General features: G+C 39.0%; 1 protein-coding gene across 5 annotated transcripts in view; it reads right to left on the reverse strand.

The window, feature by feature from the left end:
• Positions 1-19,507, reverse strand: part of ZFAND3 (zinc finger AN1-type containing 3) — a 335,788-nt gene that overhangs the window by 92,140 nt on the left and 224,141 nt on the right. The window lies entirely within an intron of this gene.

A 19,507-nucleotide genomic window follows, 5' to 3' on the forward strand; every position in this document is an offset into this window, starting at 1 on the left:
GTTCTGTGCAAAGCCAAAGATGCATGTTAAATATTTAAGAGTAATCAGAAGGAAAAAGGGAATAAACAACAGTTTTTCAAACTTTTTAGAAGGAAAGGTCATGAAAAAGGTAGCAGAGAAAACAGCAGAGTAAACAGAAAACACATAACAAGATGGTAGAAATAAGTATAAATATGTCAGTAATGGTAATAAACAGACTGAACTTTTCAGCTAAAAGAATATTTGGACTAAAGTCCAGTTATATTCAATTTATAAGGAACATACTAAAAACACAAATATGAGAGGATAAACAAAATGTTAAAGTACAGTTAGTCCTCGAACGTCATGGGTTTGAACCGTGTGGGTCCACTTATATGCGGATTTTTTTCAACCAAATGCAGATCAAAAATACAATGTTCACAGGATGCAAAAATTATATATGGAAGGCCTACTTTCCATATACCATGGTTCTGCAGTGCAGACTGATGAACCTGAGTATGCACAGATTTTGGTATATGCAAGGGAGTCCTGTAGCCAATCCCCCAAGTATAACACAATTGTATATATATAAAAAAATGTACCTGGCAAAAAAAATAAGTGAACACGCAGGGCACAGTAGCTCACACCTATAATCCTAGTATTTCTGAAGACTGCAGTGGGAGGACTACTTGAGGCCTGAAGTTTGAGACGAGCGTGAGCAACACAGCAAGACCTCATCTCTAAAAAAGTTTTAAAAAATTAGCTGAGGGTGGTGGCGCACACCTGTAGTCTCAGCTACTTGGTGGTATCTCTTGAGTCCAGGAGTAAGAAAGAAAGAGGAAAGGGAAGGGGAAAAGGCAGGAGAAGGGGAATGGAAAGGGGAAGGGGAAGGGGAAGGGGAAGGGAGGACAAGACAGGAACAGAGAAAGGAGAGGGAGAGGAGAAAAGGGAGGGGAGGGGGAGAGAGAGAGGAGAGGAGGAAAAAAAAGAATGAAGAAAGGAAAAGGAAAGGAAAAGAAAAACGGGAGGGGAGGGGATGAACAGAAAGCTAGTATGGCTACAGTACTGTCAGAATATGTAGACTTTAAGTCAAAAGCATTATTAGGGGTGAAGAGGATCATTATAAAATAGTAAAAGAGTCTTCTCCAAAGCCACAAAATACTGCCCTCCCTTAGTATACAAGGGGGATTGGTTTCAGAGCTCCCGCATATACTCAGGTTCCACAGTCAGCCCTACTGAACCAACGTATATTAAATACTGGTCCTCCATATACACAGGTTTAGCATCCCATATTTTCAATCCGGGTTTGGTTGAAAAGCTTCATATAAGCAGGCATACAAAGTTCAAACTCATTTTGTTCCAGGGCCAACTGTACTTAAAGTAAAAATGGTTATATTCACAAGAAACTGACAAATTTCCTACAGGGGATGATTTTAATATAACTCTCACACAAAATAATTAATAAGCATACAAAGACCAAGTATCCAACAATTAGATAATGAATTATTTTCTTGTTTTGTTTTCTTTTTTTTTTTGAGACAGAGTCTCACTCTATTGGCCAGGCTGGAGTGCAGTGGCACGATCTCAGCTCACTGCAACCTCCGTCTCCCAGGCTCAAGCAATTCTCCTGCCTCAGGCCCCGAGTAGCTGGGATTACAGACGTGTGCCACCACGCCCAGCTAATTTTTGTATTTTTAGTAGAGATGGGGTTTCACCATGTTGGCCAGGATGGTCACGAACTCCTGACCTCAGGTGATCCGCCCGCCTCAGCCTCCCAAAGTGCTGGGATTACAGGCATGAGCCACCAAGCCCGGCCAAATAAATTATTTTCAAACACATGGAATATTTATAAAAGCTGATTAAAACCTGGCTAAATCTTGACCACATATCAGAACACAAAGCAAAAGTCTCAACAAATGCCAAAGAATTACTAAGATACAGACAATATTACCTGATCATAGGGCAACTGAGTTAAAAACTGCTGAGAAAAAAATTTATATTTGGAAATATACAAAAGAAAATTTTAAACTCGTGAGTGAAATCAAATTATAAAATTACAAAATACTTACAATAATGAAATTACTACATATCAATATCCAGTGAAGATAAAAATACACGTATATTACCTACACCCCAGTCATTTAATCCCTAGATATATACCTGAGAGAAACTCAACAAACATATTCAAGGAGATAGCAACAACCTTAAGGTCTATAAATAATGGCACAAACAAACAATGGAATAATGTACATAATGGAAACAACTATTGTCATATGTATCAACATGAATGAATCTCAAAATCATGACGCTGAGGGGAAAAAGTAAGCCACTAAATCACAGTAGATTGTACTGTGCTTATATAAACCTTAAAAACAGTACAAACTCAGATATACTGTTTAGGGATTTGTATGCTTAACTCATTTTTTTTCTTTTTTTCTCTTTTGAGATGGAGTCTCACTCTGTCACCTAGGCTAGAGTGCAGTGGTGCCATCTCAGCTCACTGCAACTTCTGTCTCGCAGGTTCAAGTGATTCTCCTGCCTCAGCCTCCTAAGTCGCTGGGATTACAATCGCCTGCCATCACGACCGGCTAATTTTTGTATTTTTGTAGAGATGGGGTTTCATCACGTTGGCCAGGCTGGTCTCCAACTCCTGGCCTCAGGTGATCCGCCCGCCTCAGTCTCCCGAATTGCTGGGATTACAGGTGTGAGCCACAGCACCTGGCCTTAAACCTTTTCAAAGCCCCCAAATATTAGCATAATTCAGAAGAGCAGTTACATCTTAGATTGAGGGAGGGTGGTGTGATGGTGAGAGGCACACAAAAATATCCAAAGATAGGTAATGTCCATTAACAGAAAATTGATCTTAAAATACTCTACAGTGATTAAATGAATAAGGCTACAAGTATAATAGAAAAATCTCAAAAAGAATGTTGAGAGAGAAAAGCAAGCAAGCTACAGAAAGATATACATGGTATAATAATACTTATACAAAAATTTAAAATATGTTAAGAATACCATATATTGTTTATAGATACATGAATGGTAATAATTACAAGATAAAAACATTCAAGGAAATAATATACCAGATTCAGGATAGTGATTACCTCTTTGAGGCCAAGGGATAGGGAGAAAAACAGGTCTTCTACCTTGTTTTGTAATTTTTTATTTCTTAAGCTGTTGGTAAGTATCTGAGTGTGATTATTGTCTATATTCCCTATATATTTTAAAAATCTAATGCTACTCTGTGAAATACAGATTACAGTTTATTATATCAATTCAGAGAAGTACAAGATTCTTATAACTTGACATGGCCTTCAAACCACAGGGAAGTGTTGCTATCATACTCTATAACTTCATCAGAATCACTACCTTTTGACATATTCTAAACGTAAGAATAGCTAGCATTTATGATGCATTTATTATGTGCCAGGCACTGAACTAAATACTTTATGTGTATAACGTATTTATGTTAGTCCTCAGGAAAACCCTAACAACGAAGGTATAAATAACATCATTTTAATGATAAAGAAATTGAGGTTCAGAAAGTTTAGGTAATTTGTTCCAAGTCAACAGCTAATAAGTAGCAAGGACAAGTCCATTTGACAACAAAGCCCATGGTCTTCAATCACAACCACGCCCATGGTCTTCAATCACAACCACAGGATGTGGCACTGTGATCACCAGGATGGGCCAAGGAAGAGACCTCCATGTCAAGCCCCCAGCCGTTTCCAGCACCACTAGTGAGTGCAATGAATGTAGCCAGTTAGTAACTGCTAAGGTGATCAGTGCTCTACAGCCCCCACTGCTTCTTTTCTGTGTATTTATTTCTCCTAGCCACTTTCTCGTTCTTCCATGTTTTGACATTTTAAAATGGCTTATTATCTCAGTGTTATTTGTATAGCACCTTCAAGAAAAAGGTACTATATCAATGGAATAAAAATACTGCAATAATGATACTTCTTTTTTATGTCATGTCATCTCATTAGCTCTCCTATGTCAATAATCATTGTGTCCCTCCCATAACCATCTGTCTACCATTTAATTGGAAATGTTATATGACCCTGAAAGAACTGAAACTGAGTCATCACTGTACCATCTAGCACAATCCCCGATGCTTGGAGACAGATGCACACACAGAAACTCACTCACTCAGGCACAAGAGCCCTTTGAAGGTGAAGGATGTTGGTGTCTAAAGACAATAATTAATACCAGGTTCCACCCACACACTCTCCAGCCCAAGCTTGCCATGCTGCTTTGATGCTCAGGTACTTTCAAGTTTTCTTTTGTGAATTGGCAGTTCAAAAACTTCAGGTTTTCTTTTAGAAATCAACAGTTGACACAGCGTACCTTCTTTTAACCCATACTCCTTCTATGCCTTTTCTACACCTGCACAGGGTGATGGTGTCATAACATCATCAGGCTAACATACAAACCCAACTGGCTGCTCACAAAGAGAAGAGTAGAAGCTCTATATATTCTCTGCTTGAATCTGAAAAAGCATCCAGGAATCACAGAATGTTACAACCAGTAATGACTTTAGAAATTCAGCTCAATCGTCTCATTTTACAGACAGAGAAAGCAAGAGCTGAGAAAATTACTATAATTCACCAGAAATTGAGTTGGGAGCTTTCTAACTTCCATACCAAAGTCTGTGCAATACAAAGAGCTCTAGAGTGAGACCTGGATTCAAATCCTGACCTTGCTATTTACTGGGCATACAGCTAAAAGCAAATTGTTTAATCTTTTGGGGCCTTCTGTAAAACAAAGGGAGGTGGTTATTTAAACCTCTCAGGAAAATGTGGATTAAATAAGATAATATACATGAAGACCTAGCACATGAGTACTCAACAAATGACAGAATTAAAAAGAAAAGGTATTTTCCAAACTGAAAGAAAGGGGCACTAAGTGAGAGTTATCTTTTCGTTTTGGCCCTGATATTTGCATCACAGTTCTTATTCTCTTAGGCCTTTCTTTCTGAATCATCCAGCATCCAACTTCTGATTACTGCCAAAAAGAAAGAATCTCTCGGAAGTCTACTCCGAAAATGAAGGGCAACAGATTTATATTACATGTAAAGAAGTAAACAACAAAACATGAGGCACAGAGCCTGCCTCCCAGCATTCTACACTAGAGAGCAGTGCAGATGAAAGGTCCAGAAACAGCCACTTCATCTGATTCAGACAAAGTAAAGGTCTGTTCCCTTGATATATTGTATAATTCTCATATAAATGAGAAAACTAGAAATCTCCAAGCTTATCTACCTCTCTAAATGAGAAAAAAACTCAGGAATAACTTAGTTGAGTTAATGGTATATCCAAAGGTCTTAAACTTGTCCTTGAATAAAGTTGTGAGTCTGAGAGAGGTATATGTGAATAAAGGTTTTCCAAAGCAAACTGTCACTTGTAAAAACTGAGTTTAAAAACCTTTGCACTTTAATGGGATTACTGTTAAGAGTGAACGCAGCCCAGATCTTGGCAACTTACCTTATTATCATCTAAAGGAAAAAACAATTTCTCAACAAAGATATGCTTGAATCCTTTAGTACCCAGAAACGGAATGTCTCCAGAAGATAAAGTGACCTAATGGTGCTAGCAAAGTCAAAATAACCAGTGAAGTCCCTGGGACTGGCTACTCACATACTCACTGGCATAGTTTTCTCCACTGTTTTCAGAATGATATTTCACATGTCAATCTTCTTACTACAAAATGCACCTAAAATACTGGAAGCACTGTGAAAGCACTTTGTCCTGTCCTGCTTCACAAGTCCATTAACCTGGGCAGTCTCTCTAGAACTACACCCTATCTAGCCACTATGCAATACTCATTTTGATATGCACATGCCCCATTGTTTATCTCTCAGATGTACAATGCCGATTAGGCAAGATGCTTAGATTCACAACCCCACTTCTAGATTATTACAATAGTATGTCTTTCAGAATGATTTCTTCAAAATATTTAAAAAGAATTTCGGCTATTTTGCTAAACTTTTTCTCTCACTGAAAACAAATTCATTCTTTCTAATCCTGTTCCATAACCTATTTTTTTTCCTCTTAGCAAGGTATCATGTTTCTTCTTTGTAAAATATAAATGGGTGATCACTAATGAGTACATGGTCTCATTCATTCATAGATACATGAACTAAACCAATCTACTAGTGTTACACATTTTCATTTACCAACCTTTCACTATTATAAACAAGATTTCATTGAGTTTCCTTAAGTTATATAATAGAAGTAGATCAATTGGTAAGAGAGGACGTACATTTTTAAAGCATTTGGTATGTATTACCAAATTCTCTTGGCACAGCACTCTGTGATTTCCCATAGCACAAGACTTACTATGGTATATAAGAATCATCTGTTCACTTGTCAGTCTCCTACATTATTCAGGATCCAGGACAAAAAATGGTTCTCAATAAACATTAACTTGATAAATAAGTGGCCAATGTTTTCCTGTAGAAAGTCCATCACTGGATTACATTTAAAAGTATTTATCAGTTGTTACTTTAAACCTTTCATAAACTGTTTTGTGTGTCTTTAAGGGTACTCTTAGCATCATGTGGGTCGGCATTTCTAAAAGATAGAGTTTCATACCTGTGAATTTCTATTTTCATAATCAGTAAGTAGAGATGAGAAATTCAACTGCATTTGTTCCAACTCACTCATTAAGACTACTTGGGATCACTAATAAGGCTTCTATCATTATTGCAAACACTAAAGCCAGGTATATAGGAAATCAAATTAGAAGTAGAAGAGGAACTAAGAGTTAAGCGCCTCCTATGAGTCAGGCACTCTGCCAGGGGCTTTGCATTCATTTTCTCATTTAGTCCTCAGAATAAACTGGGCAGTAGATGTCATCACCACATGTCAGCAGAGGACAGTGTGTATGGCAAGGTTGGGCAACCTGCTCCCTCCTTAACAAATGCTAGAGCTAGGTTTTGAGACTCAGCTTTATTTGACTCTAATGTTTGTGCTCTTCCCACTACAGCATGCACCACTGAAGCAACCACCTCCCAGCTCCCCAAAATGCAACAGCTCGCAGCCTGCACCTGGTACGCTGCTGGTTCGCACATTTCCATTCTCAGTCTCCAAACCCCATCTGACTACATATCACAGATTACAAATCCATGCATCCACCAGAAGCTTTAGTTTGATATTTCGCACCATAAAATACTTCATGTTTCAAGTAGTCAAATTTTAAAAAACGGAAAAGGTTGCCAGAGGTTTTGTTTCTCAACCCACTTAAAAATAAAAATTCACTTCCCATATCTCAAGAGTTTGGTTCATACAAGGCACTGTATAAAGGTCTCCTTTAACACAACAGGGTTCTGCTCACCATCCCCTCTCTGCCCAATTTATATCCATAATAGGCTACAGCTTCCGTTCATAGAAACATTTCTAGGTTTCTAAAGCTGCATTGTCCCCCACCCCCATCTCAACCACAAAACTTAAATAGCTTATTTTAAAAAGTTACAAAGCCATTAGGAGCCAGCCAATTCATAAATCAGACTTCTAGCCTTCTGATTAAAATCTCAATAAAATTCTGGTAGTTGGATGTTAATCTGGGTTAACAGCCTCAGCAAGAATAAACTGTTTAAACAGGAGTGAGCAAGAACCAATGTACTTACGGACTTGGTCACCTTATGCATATGTTGTAGCTTTAGGGGCAAACTGTGATCTATTGAATGTGGCTAAGTCTACTTAGGTGTCTTTTCATGAATAGTATATCTTCTAGCTTCTTTAAAAAGCAAAGCAAAACACCTTTACCCTATCAGATTCTTACCCAACCTCTCATGGCCATTCCTTCTCTTTAAAAATCAGATTATCTTCTTTTTTTAAAAAATATTTTTATTAATTTTTGTTTTCTTTCAAAAATCATTTTTATTAATTGAAAAAAATCAGACTCTCTTCACTGATCTCAGAATAGACAGACTGAATAACACTGCTCAGTTTTTGTGTGCTTCCTTCTTTTTTTAAAATTTAATTTGAGACAGGGTCTCGCTCTGTCACCCAGGCTGGAGTGCAGTGGCATACACATGGCTCACTGCAGCCTTGACTTCCTGGGCCCAAGTGATGCTCCCACTTTAGCCTCCTGAGTAGCTGGGACTACAGGTGTGTGCCACCACACCCAACTACCTTAAAAAAAATTTTTTTTTTTTGGTAGAGATGGAGCCTCACTATGTTGCCCAGGCTGGTCTTGAACTCCTGGGCTCAAGAGATCCTCCCACTTTGGTATCTCAAAGCACTGGGATTACAGGTGTAAGCCACCATGCCCAGCCTGTGTCCTTTCAAGTAAGTTAAAAATATATACGTATAATACATACACATATACATACACACACACACACACCCCTACATGTATATATCCTCCTAATGATGATAAATGACTCCTATCCTATGTTCCCTATTTATGTCCATGAATCTGCAATTTGAGTAATATCTCAAAAAATAAAATAGACCTTGTCTTTTACCCTCCGTCCCATCTCAAGACACGGTATCAACACTCACTTAAAAGAATAAAGTCAGAAGACAGGAATTATCTTGAACTTCATGTTCTCCCTTCTTAATTTTACATTCCCCAAATTACCATTCTAGTCATTTACAACTCCTAAATATCTCCTGAATCCACCTACTTTTCCATTACCACTGTAGTCTAAGCCATCATCATCTGTAAGATTCCTCTGATAGCATCTTTTTTATTTTGAGACAGAGTCTCACCCTGCCACTGAGGCTGGAGCATAGTGGTGCAATCTCGGCTCACTGCAACCTTGGCATCCTGAGTTCAAGCCTCTTGGGTTCAAGTGATTCTCGTGCCTCAGCCTCCCGAGCAGCTGGAACTACTGGTGTGCACCACCACATGTGGCTAATTTTTGTATTTTTAGTAGAGACAGGGTTTCGTCATGTTGGCCAGGCTGGTCTCGAACTTCCAGCCTCAAGCAATCTGCCTGCCTTGGCTTTCCAAAGTGCTAGGATTACAGGAATGAGACACCATGTCCAGACTCGATAACATCTTAATTGATATCTTTGTGTTCTCTCTTGGCTCAGTGTAATCCACTCGTCATAGTGCAACCACAGTGATTGCAAAAAAAAAAAAAAAAAAAAAAAAAAAAAAAAACCTGTAAGAAAACAAATTCTGATAACATCACCTCCCTGCCTAAACCCTTGAATGGCTTCTCACTGCCTTTACAACCAGATCCAGAATCCTAACCATGGCTTAGAACTTACAACTGGCTGCTGGCTATTTCTTCAGCCACTGCTCCTCCTCTCCCTCTCCTTGCTTTAGCCATTCTCCAGCAGTCCTGGTTTTTCAGACACTCCGTGCTCTTTCTCAACAGGGAGTGCTATTTTTTTTCTTTTCTTTTCTTTTTTTTCCCCCAAAATGGAGTCTCGCTCTGTCGCCTAGGCTGGAGTACAGTGGCACGATCTTGGCTCACTGCAACCTCCGCCTCCCAGGTTCAAGCAATTCTCCTGCCTTGGCCTCCTGAGTAGCTGGGATTACAGGCATGCACCACCACACCCAGCTAGGTTTTGTACTTTTTAGTAGAGACAAGGTTTCATTATGTTGGCCAGGCTCAAACTCCTGACCTCAAATGATCTCCCTGCCTCAGCCTCGTGCCTGTAATCATGTTGGGATTACAGGCGTGAGTCACCACACCCGGCTGTCAACATGGAGTACTTTAGTCATGACATGTGGAAGATTTTTTATCTTCATATTCACCTTGGTAAATCCTACTCATATTTGAACTCTTAATATAAGCACTACTTCCTAAGGGAAGTCCTTAAGATTATCCATAGAAGGCACTTTATTAAATATTTGTTGGATAAATGAATATCTTATTCACAGTGTGACTCAGCCCCTAGCAAAACGCCTGCCACATAATACACAATATACATTTCTTGAATTTAATGTATTGGATACTGATGAACACACAAAGTTGAAGAATATTAGTTCTCTTACAGACATTAATGGATTTTAAATTGCTACAAAATTTATTTATAGGAGGCAAGAGTGCTCCTACCTACAAGAGAAATATTAAGCACCCTGTCAATAAGTAGATGTTTGGATTTCATAAATTATCTCTGCACATATAAAAATTTCTTATTATTCATCATGGATAACTGGTCCTAACAGGACTTACAAGGTCTCTCAAGTCACTTCCTGCTTGCTTAGATTTAAACCACAGAGCTTAAGATTTTTACGTGAGGCAAATACAGGTAACATTAGACTGGCTCCCAAAAGCATATTCTCAAATGTGTCTTGCAAAAAACAGGCAACAAGAGAATATATGAAGCTGACAAAGCTTACTCTTTTCATCAATTAAACTTACTTTATAATCTGGTTTATCACTGAAATTAAACATTCTCTAGATTCTTCACACCTATAGAGCCAACTACTCAGAGGTGTGAACTAGCAAAAAAAAAAAAAATTATTTGGAGTAAGGCTTGTTTCTTATACAGCATTTATTGTGCAGACTATAGTTTTCCCTGTAACAGTATTTCATATTCAATATTCATTTACAGGGCATAAATTAGCAATGTTAACATTACAGCAAATATCTAACAATTCATTAGTACTACAATAACATGTACATTTACATCATTTCAGTCTAACCACAAAATACGTCAATTTTTTTAAAACACAGGGAGAAGTTTTCTGAATATTGTGACATTAATCTAGCTCTAACAAAATATGCACTTTATGCTGTGTGTGCATATACACATACAGTTCAGCCATCAAAATTACTGATAGGGTTTGGCATATTGTGGAAAAACTGGGTAAAGCTGACAAAACAGGCAAGTTGGAGCCTAAAAACAAAACAAAAAACTTCTATTTGTTTCTAGTTGACCCTTGGTATCATCTAAAGACTTCCCCTCAAGCCATTAGTCCTTAGTGTCATTCATGAATTACTCCAATGGCACAGAAGTGGCATGAACGTAATTGCTGGAGAGGCTGGAGGCTGGAATATTTTACCCCAGATCAAAGGCTTTAAATGTCCCATAAAGACTTCAATGACAACAGAATAGAAAAGTAGAAAAGCATTTGGGAATAAATTAGCAAAAACAGCAGGTTACCACCCCTCTTTTTAGATCACTGATTATTTCTATAATTGTATCCACAGTCCTAATGCTACTAGCCTTTCATTTTACCGTGCAGATGTAACAGGAGAAAAGACAAAAGAATAACTCCCACTGGCACCTCTCTTTTGAGGGAGACGATGGTGGTGGGACTGGGAAAAGCGTAGGTGGTGGGACTGGGTAGAGCGTAGGTGGGATTGCTCTTGCCCACCTACGCTCTTACAATCTGGTCCTATTCGTTCTTCCTTCCCTCCATCCACAAAGGCAGCTCCTGACTTAATGAGCTATTCCTACCCCTAATTACTCCCTCAATATTTCCTGAGTATTTCTACTCAGTTCTCAGTCTTATCATCTCATACCAGGGTCACACACCACCAGTCTTCAGGTCTCCTTCATTTAAGCTCTGCTACTAAGCCGACCACTCCATCTGTTTCAGTAAATTCAACTTAGAGTGGTGATATTAACTTTTGAGACACATTTTCCCTTAAGATAAAACTTGTAAATGTTCAGCACAAATTCAAGCAATACAATGTGCTATATTTTAAGAATGTCAGCTGGGCACAGTGGTGCACGCCTTTGTCCCAGTGTATTAGTCCATTCTCATGCTGCTATGAAGAAATACCCAAGACTGGGTAACTTATAAAGAAAAGAGGTTTAATTGACTCACAGTTTCACATGGATGGGAAGGCCTCAGGAAACTTAGAACCATGGCGGAAGGGGAAGCAAACATGTCCTTCTACACAAGGTGGCAGGAGAGAAGCGCCAAGCAAAGGGGGAAAGTTCCTCATAAAGCCGTCAGATCTCATAGGAACTCACTTTCACGAGAACGGCATGGGGGTAACTGCCCCCATGATTCAATTACCTCCCACCAGCATGACGTGGGGATTATGGTAACTAAAATTCAAGATGAGATTTGGGTAGGGACACAGTCAAACCATATCACCTGGCTACTAGAAAGGCTGAGGTAGGAGGACTGCTTGAGCCCAGGAATTCCAGGCCAGCCTAAGTAACATCTCAAAACTCCATCTCTAGGAGGGGAAAAAGAAGCAAAGAATGAATTGCCTTCTTGGCCAGGCACAGTGACTCACGCTTGTAATCCCAGCACTTTGGAAGGTCGAGGTGGGTGGATCAACTGAGGTCAGGAGTTTAAAACCAGCCTGGCCAATATGGTGAAACCCTATCTCTAATAAAACTACAAAAATTAGCCGGGCGTGGTGGCATGCACCTATAATCCCAGCTACTCAGGAGGCTGAGGCATGAGAATTGCTTGAACCTGGGATGTGGAGGTTGCAGTAAGCCAAGACTGTACCACTGTGCTACAGCCTGGGAGACAGAGTGAGACTCTGTCTCCAAAAAAAAAAAAAAAAAATGAATTGCCTACTCAAAAGTGGTGAATGAAGAGGGGGGTGGAGGTGGGGGGAGCGAAGAGAGTCAATCTCTTTCCCAAAGAGTAAAAGACCAAGTAGTGGTTCAAACTTCTAAGATATATTTTTTTGAAGGATGAAATGATGGGCTTACTAATACTTTCTTCTTACATCTATTAAAGCATATCAGGGGGATGTTCAGAGAAGATGGCAATGATCTTCACAAGATTAGGGCTAATTTACTAATTTTTATCCAGTCAATCCAAGGTATCAGAATACACGATGTTTATATAATTCACAATTCCTAAAAGGTATCTATCTTCATGTAAAGGCTATCAACTACTGATACAAAAGCTTTCTCCACTAGTGAGAAAAGCTCCATGGACAATTAACCTACATATCCTCTGTCGCAGTATGATGTGTGTAACCAGACTGCCTGAGTTCAAATCCTGGCTCTATTTCTTAAGAGCTGTGTAATCTTGGGCAAGTTACTTAACTTCTCTTGCTCTAGTTTTCTCCCCACAAATGAGAATAATAATACTATCTACCTAATAAAGTTATTTTGTAGATTAGATAATACATGTGGAAGTCTTAGAACGGTGCCTGACATAAAAGTAAATCTTGAAGTAACTATGATTGCTATTTCTCTTCCGACTCCTTGTATGCAATTTAAAAAGTTGCTAGCTTGAGACTAAGGCAATGAAATTAATTTCTCTGGTGTGAATTATAGCGAAGTCTTTGGCTTCATTAACAATGTACACTAACAAGCCAATCCTGGGGATACAAATACAAAAGTTTTCAGAGACCAGGTGAGTATCATAAATGTGTGAAGTTAGGGAGCCTAACACAAAAGGGAGTGCTAGTTACTGTGGCTAACTGGCAAGTGTAAGTCTCACCTAAAGGCATGTGATTTCAAATGTAAAACAAAAATTAAAACCTCCAAATACAAGATATCTGTGCTTTGAAAGCCAAAAATGTAAGACCCTTGATTTAAACAGAGACAAATGCACTTATTATATAAAAGTTTTGAAAACTGCATTATTGATTCTGCCTATCAGTAAAGAAATGACTGATCAGATATATGTGAAATCAATGTAAGAACAAACAGGAAAGTTTAGAGGTATAATACAAAGAATCAGACAGACTTGTATGAATCGTGCCTAAGCTACTTAGAAACTGCATGACCATAAGAAAGTTACTTAACTTTATTTCAGTTTCCTCAACTGCAAAAATGTTAAAACCTACTGTGTAGGATTGTTGTGAGGATAGCAGATAATGCAGGTGCCCCTCATAAAACAAGCATTGAATTTTTTTTTTTTTTTTGAGACGGAATCTCACTCTGTCATCCAGGGTGGAATGCAGTGGCATGATCTTGGCTCAATGCAAGCCCTGCCTCCTAGGTTCACACCATTCTCCTGCCTCAGTCTCCCAAGTAGCTGGGACTACAGGTGCCCGCCACCACACCCAACTAATTTTTTTTGTATTTTTAGTAGAGACGGGGTTTCACCGTGCTACCCAGGATGGTCTCGATCTCCTGATCTCGTGATCCACCCACCTCGGCCTCCCACAGTGCTGGGATTACAGGAGTGAGCCACTGCGCCCGGCCTGAATGTATTTTTTAACGACTCATAAAAAAATGTTGGGGCCAGGCATAGTGGCTCATGCCTGTAATCCTAGCACTTTGGGGGACTGAGGTGGGCAAATAGCTTGAGCTCAGGAGTTCAAGACCATCCTGGACAACATAGCAAAACCCTGTCTCTACATAAAATACAAAAATTGGCCAGGCGTAATGGTGCGCGCCTGTAGTCCCAGCTACTCAGGAGGCTGAGGTGGGAGGATCACCTGAGCCCAGGGAGGGTGAGGCTGCAGTGAGCCATGATTGTACCAGTGCACTCCAGTCTGGACAACAGAGTAAGACCCTGTGTCAAAAATAAACAAACAAATAAACCCACAAACACAAAAGTTAAAAAAACCTCCCCCCACCCCCCAAAAAAAAAAAACCTAGGTCTAGAAAAGATCTTCTTAAGCTAGGGTTCTTATTATCAGTCAGCTTAGGCTAATTTACCTGCAAAAACAAATGACCCTAAAATCTACAGGCTTTATAACAATGGTTTGTTTTGATCACATTATAGGTCTACTGAGGGTAGGAAGCAGCTCTGCTCCATGTATCTTCATTCCAGGAACCCAGAATGAAGGAGTGGCCCTAAATGGAATACCACTGGTATCACTGCAAAGGGAAAAGAGAAATGGAAACACCTAACAGCTCTTAACGTTTCTGGTCATAAAAGCCAAATAAACTTTTCATTAGCATTTTATTGGCTAAAATAAGTCACATAGCTCAGCCTGATGATCAGGACAGGGAAGTATGAGCCTCACACTGGGAGGGGCACCAAATATGTGGAGACAATAATCTGGGATACATAATGTGTGTGCACAGAAAACTTTTGCATATAATTTTGAGTAATCTTATTAAATTACATGCAATATTGTATATGTATATAGGCACATTTTCCCTCTCAGATAAAGGAATAAAGATACTATATTCTGCAAAGCATCACAGATCACAGACCAAAAGGGCCAAAGAAAAAGTCACACTGGGTTTGAAAGAAGTAATATTTCTTTTTTGCTTTTTCTTTTTTTTTGGAGGCAGAGTCTCCCTCTGTTGCCCAGGCTGGAGTGCAGTGGTGCGATCTTGGCTCATTGCAACCTCCGCCGCCTGTGTTCAAGTGATTCTCCTGCCTCAGTCTCCCGAGCAGCTGCGATTACAAGCGTGCATCACCATCCAGCTAATTTTTGTATTTTTAGTAGAGATGGGGTTTCCATCTCTACTAATGTTGGCCAGGCTGGTCTTGAACTCCTGACTTCAAGTGATCTATATGTCTCCCAAAGTGCTGGGATTACAGGGATGAGCCACCTGGCCAGAAGTCATATTTCAAACATACAGCCATTACTAATTATAATACTAGATCAGTACACTTTAGTTCTAACTCTGATTTTCCCAGCTGCTGATTACTAGACAATATGGGCTGGAGATATCAACTAACTTTCTACCAGGCTGTACTAAATTCTGTAATAGTCTTAATAAAAATCTGAATGTATGAATGCCATAAAACCATATTAAGCAGATACTGGCTTATTGAAAAGAAAGTTTCGTCTGAAACAACTGTATTTCCAAGCAACTAAAATCCTTGTTCTTCATAAAATACCAGATAATCCGACCCTAACTCAAAATTTTGTGTTTTAAATTAATAGGACCACGATATGTTGGTTTTATCTTTTACTGATTACAAGTCAGGCTCATTTCTGATTCTCAAATGGACACCGGTTACTAAGTCAATGTATTAAATTTTTTATTTATAGCTGCCTATCAAACAGAGAAAACAAATTATTACAAAGTCCTTCTTAGGAATGAACTGCCTCATACCTAGTTAATCCAAACCGGTTTGTCTAAATGTCACTTAAGACAAGTGAAATTTGGTATAACTAACACATTTTTAAAATATTTTTCATTTGGGAATATGCTTTTTACTTCACTTGCAAGCATGGGTAAGTATGTATTGAATGGAATAGAGGAAGAGGTAGAAGTTATCCATTCTGAAATTATCTTTCAAATATTTAATAGCATGTGATATAGGTAAATTTCTTCAAATTGCACTAAACAAATTAAATGATTGTGTTCTATGTAGATAACAACTCCCATTATCTCTTACTCTTATTCTATGCGGCTCAACAGGAAGTCTTACAGATCAAAAATCCTTGATAATTTTCTCATTTAGGCAATTTATTAGGCTTAGATCTTACATTAGTCTGAGAGATGGTGCTTACCATTAATTCAGACAAATGGGCAAAAGGAAAATGAGATACATTTTAGTCATCATCACCGGAACTTACTTTTCATATATAATGCCCTTGGCTTCTATAATGAGGGATGTTACAAGAAAAAGCCATGTAAAAAACACTTTTTGAAGAGCTGTTACTGAGAATACTGTTCACTACTCTTCTCGCTAACCACTTTAGAGTTCATAATACAATGATCTCTAAACTGCTTATAAAGTATTTCCATTTTTGCTTTGATCCCTAGGAAGCTCAGATTTCAATCTGCACTGTCTTTAATGATTATACAGATGTTTATATGGATTTCTGTGTTCAAATTCCTTATCTTGGTCTTACTACTCAATCTGTATTTTCCTTTTGTCCTGATACCAACATTTAAAAAGAAAAAACTATTGTAATCTACATATTTTTTTACTAAACTACTCTTATTAGAAATAGGTAGTGTTAAATAAAATACCATAATCTTACCTTTTAAGTGGGAGATTTCATAAATATTTGAGACAATATATATTTATATCTGTATCAATATTTAAGTGAAGGCTACTGATTCAAAGGAAGAAAAATTGCTAGAAAAATGTATATGAAATTAGAAACAAAATTTTACATGAACTGCATTAGAATTCCTATATAAGGAACTATGATTAGATTCTTATTTCATTTTATCTTTCAAGGTAAAGATTGCATGCATAAGAAATATCAACTAATGTATCAGAATTTCTACACAGGAATGGCTGGGCACTGTGGCTCAAGCCTGCAATCCCAGCACTTTGGGAGGCCAAGCTGGGTGGATCACTTGAGGTCACGAGTTCGAGACCAGCCTGGGCAATATGGCAAAACCCCCATCTCTACTAAAAATACAAAAATCAGTGGGGCGTAGTGGCACGCACCTGTAATCACAAGTACTTGGGAGGCCAAAGCAGGAGAAATGCTTAAACCCAGGAGGCGGAGGTTGCAGTGAGCCAAGATCGCGCCACTGCACTCCAGTCTGGGCGAAAGAGTGAGATTCCATCTCAATAAATAAATAAATAAATAAAAGAATTTCTACATGGGGAGATGACAGCTATAACTAAACAGATTTTAAGGCAAGACATGTCAAGTCTAAAATAGGAGGAGTTGAAAAACCATAGACAAACAAAAATCAACAGAAGATGCTTAGGAGGCTAGCTACAATATTACAAAAGCAGTACAATTTCCTTAACACTTTATACTTCAATTGTCTCACCAGAAATCATACACATCTAAAAAGACTGGCTCAAAAAAGAAACTAATTACTTTTGCATCTTCTCATGTACTTTTATCAAGAGCAAAAACATCTTCCGCACAACCAGCCCCAAAACTCCCATTTCATGAAAGTGATTTACCACTTCGCTTAGCTCTGTATGTGAATAACACTGTAGTGCAAACTCAAGGGAAAAAACTAGCATGTCAAGAAAGGCTGCAGCACATTCTCAATTTCTCTTTTAATATTGTGTTTATCAATCTGATAGATGTTAAATTCCATTCACCTTTTTTCCTAGAAACGAAAACTAAAACTAAGAGTGACAAGGAAAATTACCATCTCTGCAGCAAAGTTCTTGCTGAGACATTAAAGATGCCTAGTGAAGAATGAACTGTGGCTCTAGCACTCAGGAGCTCAAGTTCTGCAAGATGGCCAAAGGACCAATGTTATTCATTTCAGATAGACTAAAAATGTTAACCTGCCAATCTAAAAAAAAGTAAGTGTTAACTAGACTTACTTTCAACCAAATTAAAATCCAGCAATAAGTTTTTTAAATTAAATAAATCTTCTCCATTAACTAGTCATGGCCAGAAATAAATGCACCAAAGACAGTAATTAGTGTACTGCTATGGGTGTAAAGAAAAGGGTGAAAAGGGTCAGTTTAAGGGAGGAAAAAAACCACCAAAATTAGCTTATACTAGTTGTGACGGTATTCAGAAGGACAGACTAAAGACTTTGGAATGGCTTTTTATTGGATTAGTTTTTGTTGAGATGGCCACAATTATGTATACAAGAGAAGCTGTTATTTTTGACTGTTTGCCCTGACAGACCTTGTCCCAGAATCTTTATTTTTTATTATGTCATTTAAAAATAGTTTCACAGAATATACTCATGTAATTTTGTAGCTGAAGGGCTTTGAGAAATGAGCTACTTGGGCTGGGCATAGGGGCTCACACCTGTAATCCCAGCACTTCGGGAGGTCAAGGTGGGGATTACCTGAGGCCAGGAGTTTGAGAGCAGCCTGAGCAACAGTGAGACTTTGTCTCTAAATAAATAAATAAATAAATAAATAAATAAATAAATAAGCAAGCAAGCAATCTGGGTGTGTTGACATGAGCCTGCACCTTTAGTCTTAGCTACTCAGGAGACTGAGGCAGGAGGAGTCCTTGGACCCTGGAGATCAAGGCTGTGGTGAGCCAAGATCATGCCACTGCACTCCAGGTAGCTGACAGAGCAAGACCCTGTTGTAAGGGGAAGAGTGAGAGAGGGAAAGGAGGAGATGAAGGTGAAGGGGAAGAGGGGAAGGAGGAGGAGGGGAGAAAAGAAGAGAGGGGAGAAAAGGGGAGAGGGAGGGAGGAAGAAAAGAAGTGAAAAGAAAAAGGGGGGAGGGGAGAGAAGAGAAGGGGAGGGGAGGGGAGAGAAGAAAAGGGGAGGGAAGAGGAGAGAAGTGGAGAGGAGGGAAGAGGAGGGGAGGAGTGGGGGAGGAGAGAGAAGAGAAGAGGCAAAAATCTACTACAATTTTTTTTTTTTAATCTAAAATCAAGGTCAATGGTATTACCAGCATTTTAAAGAAACAGAATAGAGGGCTGGGCACGGTGGCTCACAGGGTGGCAGCAGAAAGGGGAAAGGGAGAGAGGGAGGGAGGAAGAAGGAAAAGACAAGACTAGACTAGACAAGTCAAGAGAAACAACAGAAAAGGAAATATCAGCATGCAGTACACGTAAGGGAAGAGACCACCCCTCATACAGCCTTATGCCCAATTTCTGTCTCCAAAGAAAGAAGAAGTTAAAAACTAAAAGGGAGAAATGAAATCCACAGGCAGACAGCCTGGCGCCACACCCTGGGCCTGGCAGTTAAAGATCGACCCCTGACCTAATCAGTTATGTTATCTATAGATTACAGACATTGTGTAGAAAAGCACTGTGAAAATCCCTATCTTGTTTTGTTCCTATCTAATTACCAGTGCATGCAGCCCCCAGTCACGTACCCCCTGCTCGCTCAATCCATCACGACCCTCTCACACGCACCCCCTTGGAGCTGTGAGCCCTTAAAAGGGA

Source organism: Macaca mulatta, chromosome 4 (assembly GCF_049350105.2).
Source record: "Macaca mulatta isolate MMU2019108-1 chromosome 4, T2T-MMU8v2.0, whole genome shotgun sequence".
Taxonomy (NCBI): Eukaryota; Metazoa; Chordata; class Mammalia; order Primates; family Cercopithecidae; genus Macaca; species Macaca mulatta.